At 31.2% G+C, this 14,126-nt stretch overlaps 2 protein-coding genes across 6 annotated transcripts in view; one reads left to right on the top strand and one right to left on the bottom strand.

The window, feature by feature from the left end:
- LOC131672465 (protein IWS1 homolog) overlaps positions 1–14,126 on the bottom strand; it is a 555,150-nt gene that overhangs the window by 479,487 nt on the left and 61,537 nt on the right. For all 3 annotated transcript variants that reach the window (XM_058949712.1, XM_058949694.1, XM_058949720.1), the window contains one exon: positions 13,644–13,788. The gene's annotated coding sequence lies outside the window, so the exon portion shown is untranslated. The remainder of the gene's footprint in view (positions 1–13,643; positions 13,789–14,126) is intronic.
- Positions 1,675–14,126, top strand: part of LOC131672448 (talin-2) — an 870,100-nt gene continuing 857,648 nt past the window's right edge. For 2 of the 3 annotated variants that reach the window (XM_058949681.1, XM_058949665.1), the window contains exon 1: positions 1,675–1,911. The gene's annotated coding sequence lies outside the window, so the exon portion shown is untranslated. Of the gene's footprint in view, positions 2,005–14,126 lie in introns of all 3 variants that reach the window. The other variant, XM_058949672.1, reaches the window with a different exon arrangement.

The following is a 14,126-nucleotide window of genomic DNA, read 5'->3' on the forward strand; positions in this document are numbered from 1 at the left end:
GTTTGGTCGTAAAATATCAATTAGATGCTGAGATACATTGGAAAATCTATTTTTGGGGGTGAACTTTGAGGGTTGTTTTCACCCCCTCAAAGTGTTTTTCCGCCGATAAAAAAAAATACGTATGTCTTATTTTTTGATGAACTATAACATATCAAAAGATTATTGAAATCGGTGAGGTCGGGTTGGGGGGGTTTCCTTGTAAGTCGAAGTCGCGAGGATAACACTTATCGATAGCTACGAAGAGTAAACAACTGCGGGATGAAGAGTAAGCAATTTTTAATGGTAAATAAAATGGTAATGTTTATCATTGAGTCTTAAGCTTAGTCTTAGCACACAGTTCACTCCATCAATGAGCTGTTTGAAATTTTGCTAAGTTCAATCACATCTATCTAGGAAAAGTCAGTTAGCGTCGTGAAAAAACTTCGAAAAATCACTAAATAGATTTGTGTAATAAGCAGTTTAAGAGGAAATTGACTTAAGCTGCTTTTTTCTTATAAGAGATAGGGTCCTATGAGTTCAGCTCTAAGTCAATCGTTAAGGTCTAGTCATGAAGACGGCAAGGCTAACCATTAAATGCATGAATTTAATGGTTTATTAATTCATTTACGGTTAATTTATCTCTAAAAAAGACTGAGAGTATGTTTATTTTCTTTTTAAACAGGGCTCGCGCTGCTAGGCAAGACTGCACAAAAATCCTAGGCTGCTGCAACGGCGAGCGATTTTACACCTGTGGTCGAAATCTTTCACGCTGAATTCCCCTTTCAATGTTACTTTTGCAATTTTGTAAAAACAGTTTTACACAAAAACGCGCACCGAAATGAAAAGTTATTTAAAAAAATATTTAACAAATATTTATTTAAAAAAATATTAAAGACGCAGAATTTATATCAATCGCATAACATAGAAAAATTGTAATACAAAGCTATAAAAAAAGATAGTGAATAAACGAATAGGAAAAAATTTATAATAAAATTATATAAGTTTTTTACACCAATAAAATAGCTTAATTCTGATACACAGACCTATTTATGATAAAGTTTGTTAATTCAACAAATGGAATTTGAATAATAATTAATTTAAGAATTTGCACATTCGTTCTTTTGCAAATGTAAAATTTAGGAGTTAATAACAATCGTTTTTACTTATTTTATAAGTATACTGGGGGGGATGACACTAAAAGAAATCAGTCTGGATAGCTAAATAAGTATATCAATTTTAGTCAATTTGAACGATACTATTTTCCGATCTAATTTTTAATTAATTTCAGTTATCATATCGTATTTTTTGCTAAATTATTTATGTATGGTAATAGAGAGAAATGTATAACATCTACGCTTTTTTTATTTAGATAATACAATTTGCTAAAGCTTAGAAAAAAATCATTAAAGCAGATTGGTATAAACATATAATATAATATTTAAGAAAAATAGTAGATGATTTTTACGTTGAAAAAAGTTTTTTGTATGAATTCCGATTATTAGAATTGTAAAATTTTCAATCAGGCGAAAAAAAACAGGTAGTGACCTACTAGTTCGTCATGTGATGTATAATTCTTTAAAGCTGTGAGTTTAGAATGATTTAGAGATGAGGGATGGGTGTGTTCACATATGTTCATGGAAACGAAAGCGAGGGAGAGCTGCGATCGTGTTTATTGGTTACGTATACGGTCTTGGAATTAGAATTTAATTCTTATACTCAAATCAAATCCATGGAGTATATGTAGCAGTACTTTTATTAATATACATATACATTAGCATATGGTGAGGCTATGATGCGGCCTTGTAATTAAAGAAGTAACTTGATATTTATATGTCAAATGGAGATAGTATTGTAGAGTATATTTCTAAATAAATCTTGGTAAAACCTGACGTCTATCTCAAATCGAATAAAGGATAATTTATTCAGAAATATGTAAGTGAAATACTTCATGTTTTTACCTAATTCGTGTGTTGGTAAAGATATCTCCTTATTAGGAAAATTAAGTCTTTCTTTTGTGACTTACAGGTATGATAACGTAATTCTATATATTTTTCAATATTGTCCTCAAATTCTTAAGAATATTTAAAACAATTTCAATGGATTTTTTATTAACCATTTCAAAATATTTTGATATCAACTTAACCTCAACCACCACTAATATACAATGTATTAACCTGCTTTTTTTTAAAACGCAGTTTTTCCAAATTTATTTAGGTAGATTTGTGATTGGTATGAAAGTATGGAAAGATTTTAATATAACCCTGTATATAGCAAATTTTTTTTTGCTTATGAGACTATAGTACACTTACTCAAAAATTGGAATCTTTGCATAATAGATTGGCATAAATTACATGTAAATTTAGTTGGTTTTCATGAAAAATATAGATGTGGCATTTTGATGGTTTCTTTCCATATAATTGCTGAATTGCAAAAAAAATGTATGTAAATTACTGATTTATTATCTATATTTTTATAACTAAACCAATTTTAGAATAAAATTAATATGAATTTTCTCAAATGCAAACCATTCTATTTTGTTCACTTAAACATTTTTATAACACTCCAACAATTGTAATATTTCAACATACTACAATGATGAAAGATGTATTTCAAATGGAATATATTATTATGTAATTATAACTTCAAAGTTATAATTAGAAATTATAATTTTTTTAATTGATAATATTAAAATGCAAATTAAAAATCTGTTTATATATGACAGTATTTATGTAACTGTTAATTATATTTCATAATTTTATTTTAAAATGGACTTTGAACATAATCTATGGTATTAAAATAAAATATAGAAACTTAAATGAACCGAAAGTTTGTTCATCCTGTAGTTTGTTTTCATTATACTTTCCTTTCCTATGATTTTTAATTTTTATAATATCAATTAATATAAATTAAACTACATATTAAAAAAAAAGTTCGTTAAATTTATGATTTCTGTTCTCATCATTTTGAAAATTTTTAATATGTAAATGATAAAATTTAGCAATAACAAAATGTTCATAAAAATAGTAATTTAAAACATGAAACTAATGTACAATTCTAGACAAATAATTAAACTGAAAATTTGGTTTTTTAAACCAAAACTAATTACCATCTATATACTCTGTTAAAATTAAAATGAGGAAACTGCTATAGAATTTAATGCCTTGTTTATATCTTTATTCAAATTCTTAGAATACGGTTGCTTTCTCTTATCTTAAATATAAGAAATATATCTCTGGTGGTTATAAATTAATATTTATCATTTCGTAAGTTAGTAGCAAAATCTTTTTCTCATTTAAGGTACAGCTTTCTAATTATATAAACGTTGAAATCTATCTAACAAATTTTATTTTAACAAATTATAAAAATAATTTAATAACATAATCACTTTTGAAAGAATAAAGTAACATAATAATAAAATTATAGTAGTCATCTTTGAATGAGTAAATATAAAGTTTTGTTGAATAGGGACTTATTGAAATGAATATCAAATTTTAGCAAGAAGTAATTTGTTAGATAAGTAGTTACTATAATAACCATGTAAATAGACATTGAAATCTCTGTAATGTGTACACATTTTTGAACCTATTTATACGTAGTTGAGCAAATTTCGTACAATTTTCTTTCCATGTTGACAGCTATAGCATTTCAAGATTAAAAAATAACAATTGTTGTATTTTTATAGTTTGCAGTGTGCCTTTTTCAATGGTACCACTTAAATTCTCGAGAAAGTTTTATTTGGATGACAAAATATAATTCAAAACAAAAAAAATCATGATATTAGAAGACAATTCTCTAAAAATCGAGTATTCAAAAAGTTCTGGTTTGGAATGAATTTGAAACCAGGCAAGATCATGGACACAATGTTGAATATAGGGTGTCAAAGTGAGGTTGATCAATTATAGACTTCAAAATGCCGCCCGAAGTGCAAAATATGTGCCAAAATATTCATGGATTTTTTTGTGGAAATGAAGCATTTTCTATAAACAATATCTAAGAATAAAAATTGCTTAGAATTGGCCGAAGAATGTCTGAACTTTTTCGAAAAGTTAGGATCAATTTTTTCGATTTTACCAATTGTCAATTTTTGATAAATTGCAGAAATTGTTCAAGTAGTTTTGAAAAAATTCAGGTGTACTCCTTAGTATATTCTAGTCATATGTATCTCTAGAAATTTGTTCGTAAAGTGCTTCGTTTCCGAGAAGTAAATGCCTTCTATATATGTATTATAAGTAGTGAACGTGTTTGGAAAAGATATATCGTTTTTATGTTTATCTATTTTGTCATAACGTATTGAAGATGTAAAAATATAAGATATTTCGGTGTTACTTGAGCTGCAGATGAGAAAATGGAAACTTGCTTTGAGTCCCCTATTATAATAAAATTTATTTCACATTTATTGTTTTTAACCACATATATCACGCTTGGAACTTTATTATTGATCTCATTAGTACCCAAATTTCGTTGTATCTAACAGTACTTGTAGCTCATGATCCTACATTTTTTAATTAACCTATGAAGTCCGAAGAAGTATAATAGTTATCAAAATAAATATGATATTGTGAAAGTTTTCTCATAATTTAGAGAACGTTACGCATAAGTGAATATTTCGAGTTTTTTCAATATAAATCGTAGCAGTATATGAAATCATTAGCTCTATATAGAGACCATATCTTAAGTTTAAATCTTATTAGTTTAGTATTTATGAATTGTTTTTGTTCAGATATAAGATAATATTTTAGCCTAATTTTCTCCACGGATAATATAGTCGAAATTATTCGAAATTGTATAGTATTTTAATTAAAGATGTCTAAATTAAATGACACATTCTTCAACTTCATTTATTGAACGTTCGATTTGCATAAGATTCCAATCTTCCAATCGATACACTTCACTTTAATAATTGTCCAATTATTAAAATAAACAATAACTGTACAAAGGTATGAGCCATGGAGGAAAGGTTTGTGTCGTGGTGCATGATGAGATTATAGCTCAATAGACCAAAAAAAGTGGTGCACGGTTAACAAATTAGCGAAAAACAAGTGCTGAAAACGGTTTTCCCGTTTTTGAAGTTGAACTTTTTGATGTAAAGCTATAAAATTTTTACTCTTTTTTGGCGCTAAGAACCCTACAAAATGAGAGATCGACCGTAAAAATCGGATAGATAGCGTTTAAGTTATTGCAAATTTACAACAAAAAAATGTCCTCGCTAAGTGTAAAAGGAGCAAAGATAGGATTTCTTTTGCAAAAAATCCGATGCGTTTAATTATTAACTTATCAAACTTTAAATTAAAACCGAGCGAAATTTTTCCATTTTCTCATCATTTTTTTAATTTGAAGTAGACGAAATATTACTTTTCGCGTAAACAATTGGTACAATAAATAATTATTTAATATCATAATTTTGGCGCTCTCTATTAGCCGTCATTATTTCAAGATTTTCAAATTTTTGTTTGTTTTAGAAATAACTGTTACTTTCTTGACACAACCAATTTATACTTTGCATAATTTATTGTTTTATAATAGTTGAATTTGAATTGCTATATAAATTAATAATTAGCTCTTAGTATAGTAGGCGAAATGCCATATGAACTCTGATTATTAATTTTGTACGGAAAATTTAATATGTTTACAATTGACATTATTGCTCATTGACTGTGAATAAATGAAAGTAAGTAATAGAGCACTACGTACGGTTTAGTTTTTGTAAACTATTTTACATTACTCAATTATACATTTAATATAAATTGTTTATTTAACATAGTGTTGAATAACACACCATATCAAATTTTTTATATCATTTTTATCAATATGATGAATAACTAATTAAGATAATATTTTTGGTATGGCAACAATAGGTCATTGAACTAGTTAAAATAACATTAATTTTTGTTTTCGGCTAATAAATATTTAACTATTTTGCAATTGCATGATCTAATATTAGGTTACATTATTTCAGATTTATTATTATTTGTGTAATAATGGATGACCAATCAGGAAGGTCGTTCTGTTTACTTTGCGATTAACCTTTTGAAGAGAAAGCCATAGGAACAGTCCAGAAAGAAGCTATATAGCATTATTAATAGAGGCAAGCAAAAAACGGAAAGATAAAAAACACCGAATTGGAAAAAATTTGTAAAAATGAAGATGCCATGCATGTACACGTAACTTATAAATATACTTATAAAAGGCAACGATCCATTGATACTGCTTTAAAAGCGTGTCAAAATATTATTGCGAAATTCCGTCGAGATAGCGTCGGAGCTCGAGATTTCGAGTTTGAGAAACTTTGTTTTTTTTGCGGTGATAATACATCTGACGAGTTTATAGATTATCATCGAAGAAAAGATATTAATAAGTGGTCAGATCTAGTACATTTTGTTGAAAAATTAGAAACAGGACAAAATATTGTTGCAACAGTGAAAGGTAGAAATAAGCGTATAATAGATAATGTTAATGAAAGCTGGTATAAACAGATCTAAAAACGAATTGGAAATGTAGAGTTGCAGCTATCAGGGTGCGTTATCATCGCGGTTGTTTAAAGAGATTTTACATATTAAGAAAATTAAGATACCTGGTCGTCTGATCGACGAGGCAACTACAGGTTCGATTGAGTTTATCATTTATTGCCTAGAGATACATCCAGACCAATGTCAATATTCTGTTAAGGAATTAATTATCGAATATAACAATATTAATAAATCGCACGAAGTATTTGATTTCCGAACTGTTTGAAATCGGTTGGAAAGTTATTCTGAAGACAATATATCCACATATGCTTTCAAAAATGATGTCTATTTTTGTTTCATAAACGATAAAAATCAAATTCTAAGAAAAGTATGGATTGATCAAATAAGTAAAACAAAATATCTCACCTGAGATTCTGAAGAGTTGAAAACAGAAATTAAAAAGTGCAGCAAAAATAATATTGAATGAAACGCATGCAAAATACTATAAAATAGACGAGTATCCAGCTCCGCATTATTTTTTGAGTAATACCGAAGAATAGAGTCCTCATTTTTTGAAACTATTTTTAGAAATCATAATAAAAAGTCACAATAAAAAATAGAAAATTGATGAGAAAAAAAGTGGAATAACAGAGTTTTAATGTTTATTCATTGTTTAGTTTCACCAATGAGATCGCGTGCATTTATATATCCGCACATGCTTGGAATAATCTACATCTCTCGATAAAAAGCACGGATCGAGAAATTTGATTGATTCTCTGACGTATCTTGGATTCTGTGAATCTTACCGGGAAACGTTGTAGTTCGAAGATTGTGTTGCTCAAACTAGAGAGCAATATTCATTAAAAAACAGCTTTCTGCAGTTTGTATTTGACAACGCGGACCATAATACAAATATATCAGATAGATGTAATACATTCCATGCAACTGGCGACATTATGTGAGCAACACGAGCAAAAGACATTGTAGTCGACAAAGTAATTGGCGAGATTAAAAACGAAGTACTTGCTAATCCAATTTTGACTATAAAAGACCTTTTATGGTTGTATGAAAAAAACAAATCTAGACGAAATCGTTGGCTGGAACGGTTTCATGGAGCTGTGTGCCAATGAGAAGCCGTATCAATTATCAAAAATAATTCCTTTGCCGTTTTTCATGAATTCTACACAATATACGATTCCATTTGGACAGTTTTATTAGAGGTGAACGCGCGATGTAAAGCTCGTTGGCAAAAACCCATTTTTGTAACATTTGACCTACCTTCATTTATAAAGGCTCAAGAAATAATGGCTTATGTTAAGGGTACCGCATAGGGTCCCAATAACCCCTACCTCACCCCAAAGTATTTTCAAGGTCAACCTTACTTTTTTTACTGGAAACTCCTACTTCTCACACCAGATTTGGAAAACACGAGAAATTATTCGTCCGGAATAATATTTAAAGGTTTATTTTCGTGATCTTCCGAGAGTCAATTCGAGGGCAAAATTTTACAAAGTTAGATAATAATTTTTTCAAATTTTCTGACGAAAAAGTCACAGTAAAAGTAGTTTTCTAAAACATATTGCGAGGTTATTGAGGGGTTATTGAGGTATTATTGAGATATTATTGAGAGATTATTGAAAAGCGTTATTAAAGGGTTGACTCTCACGTTTGGGGTGCTTGTTTAACGTGAATCCCCTTGCCCCGAACGTGAGAGGAAGGGAACTCACATTAACCAAGCACACCGAACGTGAGGAGCAAGAGGACTCACGTTAAACAAGCATCTCGAACGTGAGGGGCAAGGGGACTCACGTTAAACAAACACCCCGAACGTGAGAGTCAACCTTTTTGTAATGCTTCTCAGTAATCTCTCAATAATCTCTCAATAATACCTCAATAACCCCTCAATAACCTCGCAATATGTTTTAGAAAACTACTTTTACTGTGACTTTTTCGTCAGAAAATTTGAAAAAATTATTATCTAACTTTTTAAAATTTTGCCCTTGAATTGACCCTCAGAAGGTCATGAAAATAAACCTTTAGATATTATTCCGGACGAATAATTTCTCGCATTTTCCAAATCTGATGTGAAAAATAGGGGTTTCCTTTAAAAAAAGTAAGGTTGACCTTGAAAATACTTTGGGGTAAGGTGGGGAGTCATTGGGACCCTATAAATATCCCATCTTATGTACGTAGAATTTAAACCTGCAACGAAAAAAGAGGGGTCCCATTTAAAAAGTAAGGATGACCTCGGAATGACGGGGGGTGGGGTCGGGATCATTTGGACCCCATGCATATTATATGATTTAAACGTAGAATTTAACGCAGAATCTAAATCCTAGATAAAAAGTAAGGGTTCCTATTTAAAAAAAACATTAACCTTGGAATGACCTTGACCCATCATGTTCAAGGTCACATTAAAGGTTATCAAAATATAGCCCCCTTAGTATTCAGCAACTTTTGTCTAAACTATTTTTCTGTACTATGCATAGAATTTGAGATATGGGAGTCCATAGATTAAAATGAATCACGCTGTACTCGTATGTACATATCATTGACGATGGTTTTCTTTTATATCGTGTAGTTTAGTGGAAGTACCGCGCAAATCATTTGCCAACAGTATATAAAGTACGTTGTCGATCATTATTCAAAAAATTCGCATATCGTTTTCGATGGGTATCGCAATGAAGCAACAACAATAAGTACGAAATCAAGTGAACGTCTTCGATGTCAAAACAAAAACTTATGTCGTGATTACGAAATAGATATTAATTTTCATATACCTGTAACTGAAGACAAATTTTTGGTTAGTGAAAAAGCAAGGATAAATTAATAACTATTATTTGTGAGGAATTTGAAAAGCAAAGCATTTAAGGGAGTATGGTGGCTAAGACTATTAAAAATGAGAATTGCTTGTAATTTGGACACAATATGTATTATGGTTCACTTAAGCTATGGTTCAAGTTTGGTGACCCTTCAGAGCTTCAAACCCGAGAAATTATTATACAACATGTGATCTTATGGGAAAACGCTGTTTTTTTTTATTATAAAGATATTCAAAAATGAGAAAATTATGAAAAAATTCTGAGGGACATAGAAAAAAATACTGAATCCATTGGTGCTTTCAAAACTATCAATCAGAGCCTGTAACAAAAGATATTGACTAATTTATATCGTAAATTTACGATTTTCGTCAGTGAATTGACGACGTGGCAACGTCGCATGTACTCCATGTGCCTCGGTATAGGCGCGGATTTCGGAATGACGCTACGAACTTCTGAACAGCGAAGCTCACTTTTTTATTAAAAATTATTCTGTTCATGTTAATAAAAATTTTTTTATATCATATTAATAAAAAACTTAACATTTATTAATTTAATAAACATTTAATTTATTATATTAAATAAATAATAATTATTACGAAATAACAGTAGTTATTTTTCTCACTCATTTTTTCAGTCTGTATAACATCAGGTTACCTTTTATAGGTTAGCCCGCAAGCATAATAAATACACGCGGTAGCAGACGTACGTTGAGCGTTTAGAGCGGAGTATATGCGCGACGTTGCCAAACTTACGATTGGTACTAAGCGAGTCAATATAAAGTTGAGGTGTTCTCTCAACTGACTAACTACGTACCCACCATACTCCCTTAAACAGTAGTTGCCGAAGTAGATGCTGATACATTGATTATCAATACGGCCGTTGGTTTATTTATGTCACAAGATAGATATGTTGTAGTTGTTGGTGAAGATGTCGATTTGCTAGTGATATTGACACACCTAGCTGATACAAGTAAAATAATACTCCTAAAGCCCGATAAATAAAAAGTCGCACAAAAGTTTTTTAGTCCATAAAGTTTAAAAAAACTGTCATTGAAAGAATCAATACTTTTCATTCACGCAATCACCCGATGTGATTCTACTTCGTGCTTCTATAATGGTGGAAAATTGAAGCTTACTGCAAGCTTTGCCACTAATATAGTTCTTCAAGAGCTAGCTAAAGTATATTATGATTCAAACGCAGATACATAAAATTTCGTATGCCAAAGGGCTCAAAATAATACGTGTAATTTATAGGTAATCTGTAAATGAATCAACTTTGAATGATTTGCGTTATATAAAATATCTTGCAGCTGCTAAAGCAAATAATAAAATGATCGAAGCACTGCCACCTACTGAAGATACAGCTCGGCAGCATTGTTGGCGAGTTTATTATCAAATACAAACGTGGCTCAGAAATAAATGAATAATTATCAATAAATAAATAATTCCTTACAGTTTATGACATAGAATAAGCTGTGGTTGCTAACCTGAATGTAATAATCAGACCTGCATTTGTCGAAAACACGGAATGTATTGCACCAGGTTGTGTTCCGATTGTTAAAGGCATATTTATTTCAACAGTGAAACGATTGTTATAAATGATGACGTGTTGAATATTGAAGATTCTACTGAGATTGACGAAGTAAACGAAACTATAAATGATGTGATTACTAACTATTTCCATCAAAATTTCGAGCAAGATAAATATTCTGACAATAATTATCAATTTGAAAACAATATGGACAACGATTACGCAATCGCAGAAAAAAGAAGAATTGAATAAAATTCATTTTGAGTATTACTGCCACATTGGACATAACATTTTAAATATTCTAACATTGTAAATAAGCGTTAAGTGATGTATTGTGAAATAAAGTTGTTTAGAAGTGATAAATGGTAACAGTTGTATTTATAACCCATAATAAAAAAGCAAAAAAATATTATCCTCATTCAACTCCAACTTTTTTTTTACCTCTTAGAAATACAAAATTATTACTTTATATAGCAATTCAAATTCAACTATTAAAACAATAAATTATGAAAAGTATAAATTGGTTGTGTAAAGAAAATAACAGTTGTTTCTAGAACAGAAAAAGAAAGTTTGAAAATCTTGAAATAATGACGGCTAATAGAGAGCGCCAAAATTATGATATTAAATAATTATTTATTGTATCAATTGTTTACGCGAAAGTTAATATTTCGTCAAGCTACCCCAAGTTAAAAAAATTATGAAAATCCATGTAGTAGTTACGGAGAAAATGGAAAAATTTCGCTCGGTTTTACCATAATTTGAAGTTTGATAAGTTAATAACTAAACGAATGGGATTTTTTTGCAAAAGATATCCTATCTTCGCTCCTTTTACACTTAAAGAGGTAATTGTTTTTTTTTGTAAATTTGCCAAAAAATTCTAGCTGTCCGAAAATATTCATCATTAAGAATAATCCCGCTCATTAAAAAAGATATTTTATTTATTTATAAGGTCATTTTTAGCATGTGTATGTTTAGCTGTTTTTAAACAATCTAAGATTGTAAAATGATCACGCAGGTAAGCCTGAGCTGAACTAGAACGACGAACGAAGAGATTGAGCTCTTGCTGATAGTTGTACGACACCCCTAATCGCAAGAAATTAGATTTTAATTAAGTCCCTTTTTTAATAATAATAGCTTTTGAACAAATAAATATCAATATTTTTCTTTTAAATTTGAACCGTGATTTTATCTTCACAAGACGCTCGGTTTAGGCTGTGTTTGAAATTTATATTTGACAAATTGTCAAAGCTATTGGTTAATTTAAAATAGCTTATTTTAACAGTTTTTTGCAATAACTTAAATACTATTTTTATGGATTTTATAGAGTTTCTCATTTTGTAGAGTTTCTCAGCGCCAAAAAAGGGTGAAAATTCCATAGCTTTATATCTAAAAGTTTAACTTCAAAAACGGGAAAAACTTTTTCAGCGCATGTTTTTAGCTAATATGTTAATCGCGCACCACTTTTTTGGTCCATTGAGCTAGTCTCATCAAGCACTGCTATACAAACTGCAACGATTGTCGAAAATCGTTATGCCTCGCGTGGACTGTTAAGCGTGGCTACGTGTAATAGCCGTGATCGGCTTAGGTTAGAGAGAGAGAGAGAGAGAGAGAGAGAGAGAGCGCGTTAGGGGCAACGACCGGGAGGGGAGAGCTAGCGAGGCAGTATGACTGTGTTCTTCAGCCCGGCGACATCGCAGTTTTTTCCATTCGAAGCAACAACGTGTTAAGCCGTGCCGAGTGATATACTGGGAGATTAAATAGATAATTTGTGAGTGGTGAGGCGAGTGCGCACACTGCGTAACGTGTGCAGCATCGGCAGCAGCGATCACAACCTCGGTAGCATCCACTGCGCAGCGTAACATCGGCAAGGAGAGGCGGTTGCAGAGGCAGCGCGTTTTTTTAGCGTAAGCGGATACGGTTGGCCACCGTATCCTCATCAGATCAGCGGTAAGTGCGCTGCACTCTGTAATTCGTATTGCGTGCGATCCCGCGTAGCGTGCGCGGTGAGTTTTTTAGGTAGCGTGCGTGCGACTAGTCCGCGACGTCCGCGAAAACAACTCTCTCTCTCTCATTCGAATTATTGTGTTGATACAGCGTGTGTTCCGACTCTCGGCAAATCGTCCTTTGTACAGGATTAATCTCGTCCAATAAAGTGGTTAAATATTAATAAGAGACGACCTTATTATTTCGTTTCACCTTGTCCGGTGTCGGTGTTATGTTTACATTTCGATTCGAACACGCCGATAGTCCAACACAGATCGCGAATGCTATAGAAGGAGCTGTTCGTCGACCGAGTTGTCTGCAGTGGCCAACGGAGCGCTGGTAAGCAAGCGCATCAGCGCCCCTTGCGAAGAGTTCGCACATCAAAGTTGGATCGCTGAGAGGACTCGGCGCATGAGTACACCGGAGCAAGGTGAGTTAGTGTGCTCGAAGCACACAGCTAACAAAGCACCGTTTGGCCGTAGTGATAATTACATTTGCCGGGGATTTGCGACTAAACGGAAGCCTGTTACAAAACTTTTTCTCCACTGCATATACTTTTATACAGTTATTGTTTGCAATTTTTCCAGAATGGACTATAATGTATTATAAAAAACTTATCTCAAGATCTGGCTTATTTTTTCTGATGCAACGTGATGGATGACATTTATTCGGCACATCAAATAAGTTATTCATTTGAAGTATGAACTTTATAGTAACCTTAAAATTGCTAAATTCTCTAATCATTACATTATTATCTATTTGTTTTTATTGATAATAAAATTTTAAGCCTGCTAGAACGGAATTGTTTAATAACTGAAATGATAAAATGGTTTTTATTTATATTTTTAAATGAAATAAAAATTGAATACAATTGAATAAGTACCTGTATCTTTAGAAAAATCCATTTTTATAACACCCTGTACATTAATATGATGCTATGTTAATTTTGTAGTAACTCTCAATAAAGTTTGGCTGTCCTTTCGATATAGTAGTTCATAATGCTTCCAACGGACTTCATCTTCATTAGTCTAGAATATTACAATAAACATTTTAGTAAACAAAAATGACACGTATATACATAGTTAAAATTTTGTAGAATACGTATATCTTAAACATTTGCTTTGCTTTTAAATTGTTTTGAATCCAATTTATCAAATGAGATGCATCTGAGAAGGCATAAACCCGTTGCTTATCTTAAATGGATTCTCAAAATAGTGTTTGCATTCAACTGAGGCTCCGGATATTTCGAATTCAGTCCACACTTAATCAGTTGGTAGTTGCTCTATCGCAAACAAATCTTTGTACCTTTTGACTTACTTTTTATAGATTTATAATAGCTAATACAACTACGGTAGTCCAAACATTC

This window comes from Phymastichus coffea, unplaced genomic scaffold (genome assembly GCF_024137745.1).
Source record: "Phymastichus coffea isolate CEN01 unplaced genomic scaffold, Cenicafe_Pcof_1.1 PCOF00011, whole genome shotgun sequence".
Taxonomy (NCBI): domain Eukaryota; kingdom Metazoa; phylum Arthropoda; class Insecta; order Hymenoptera; family Eulophidae; genus Phymastichus; species Phymastichus coffea.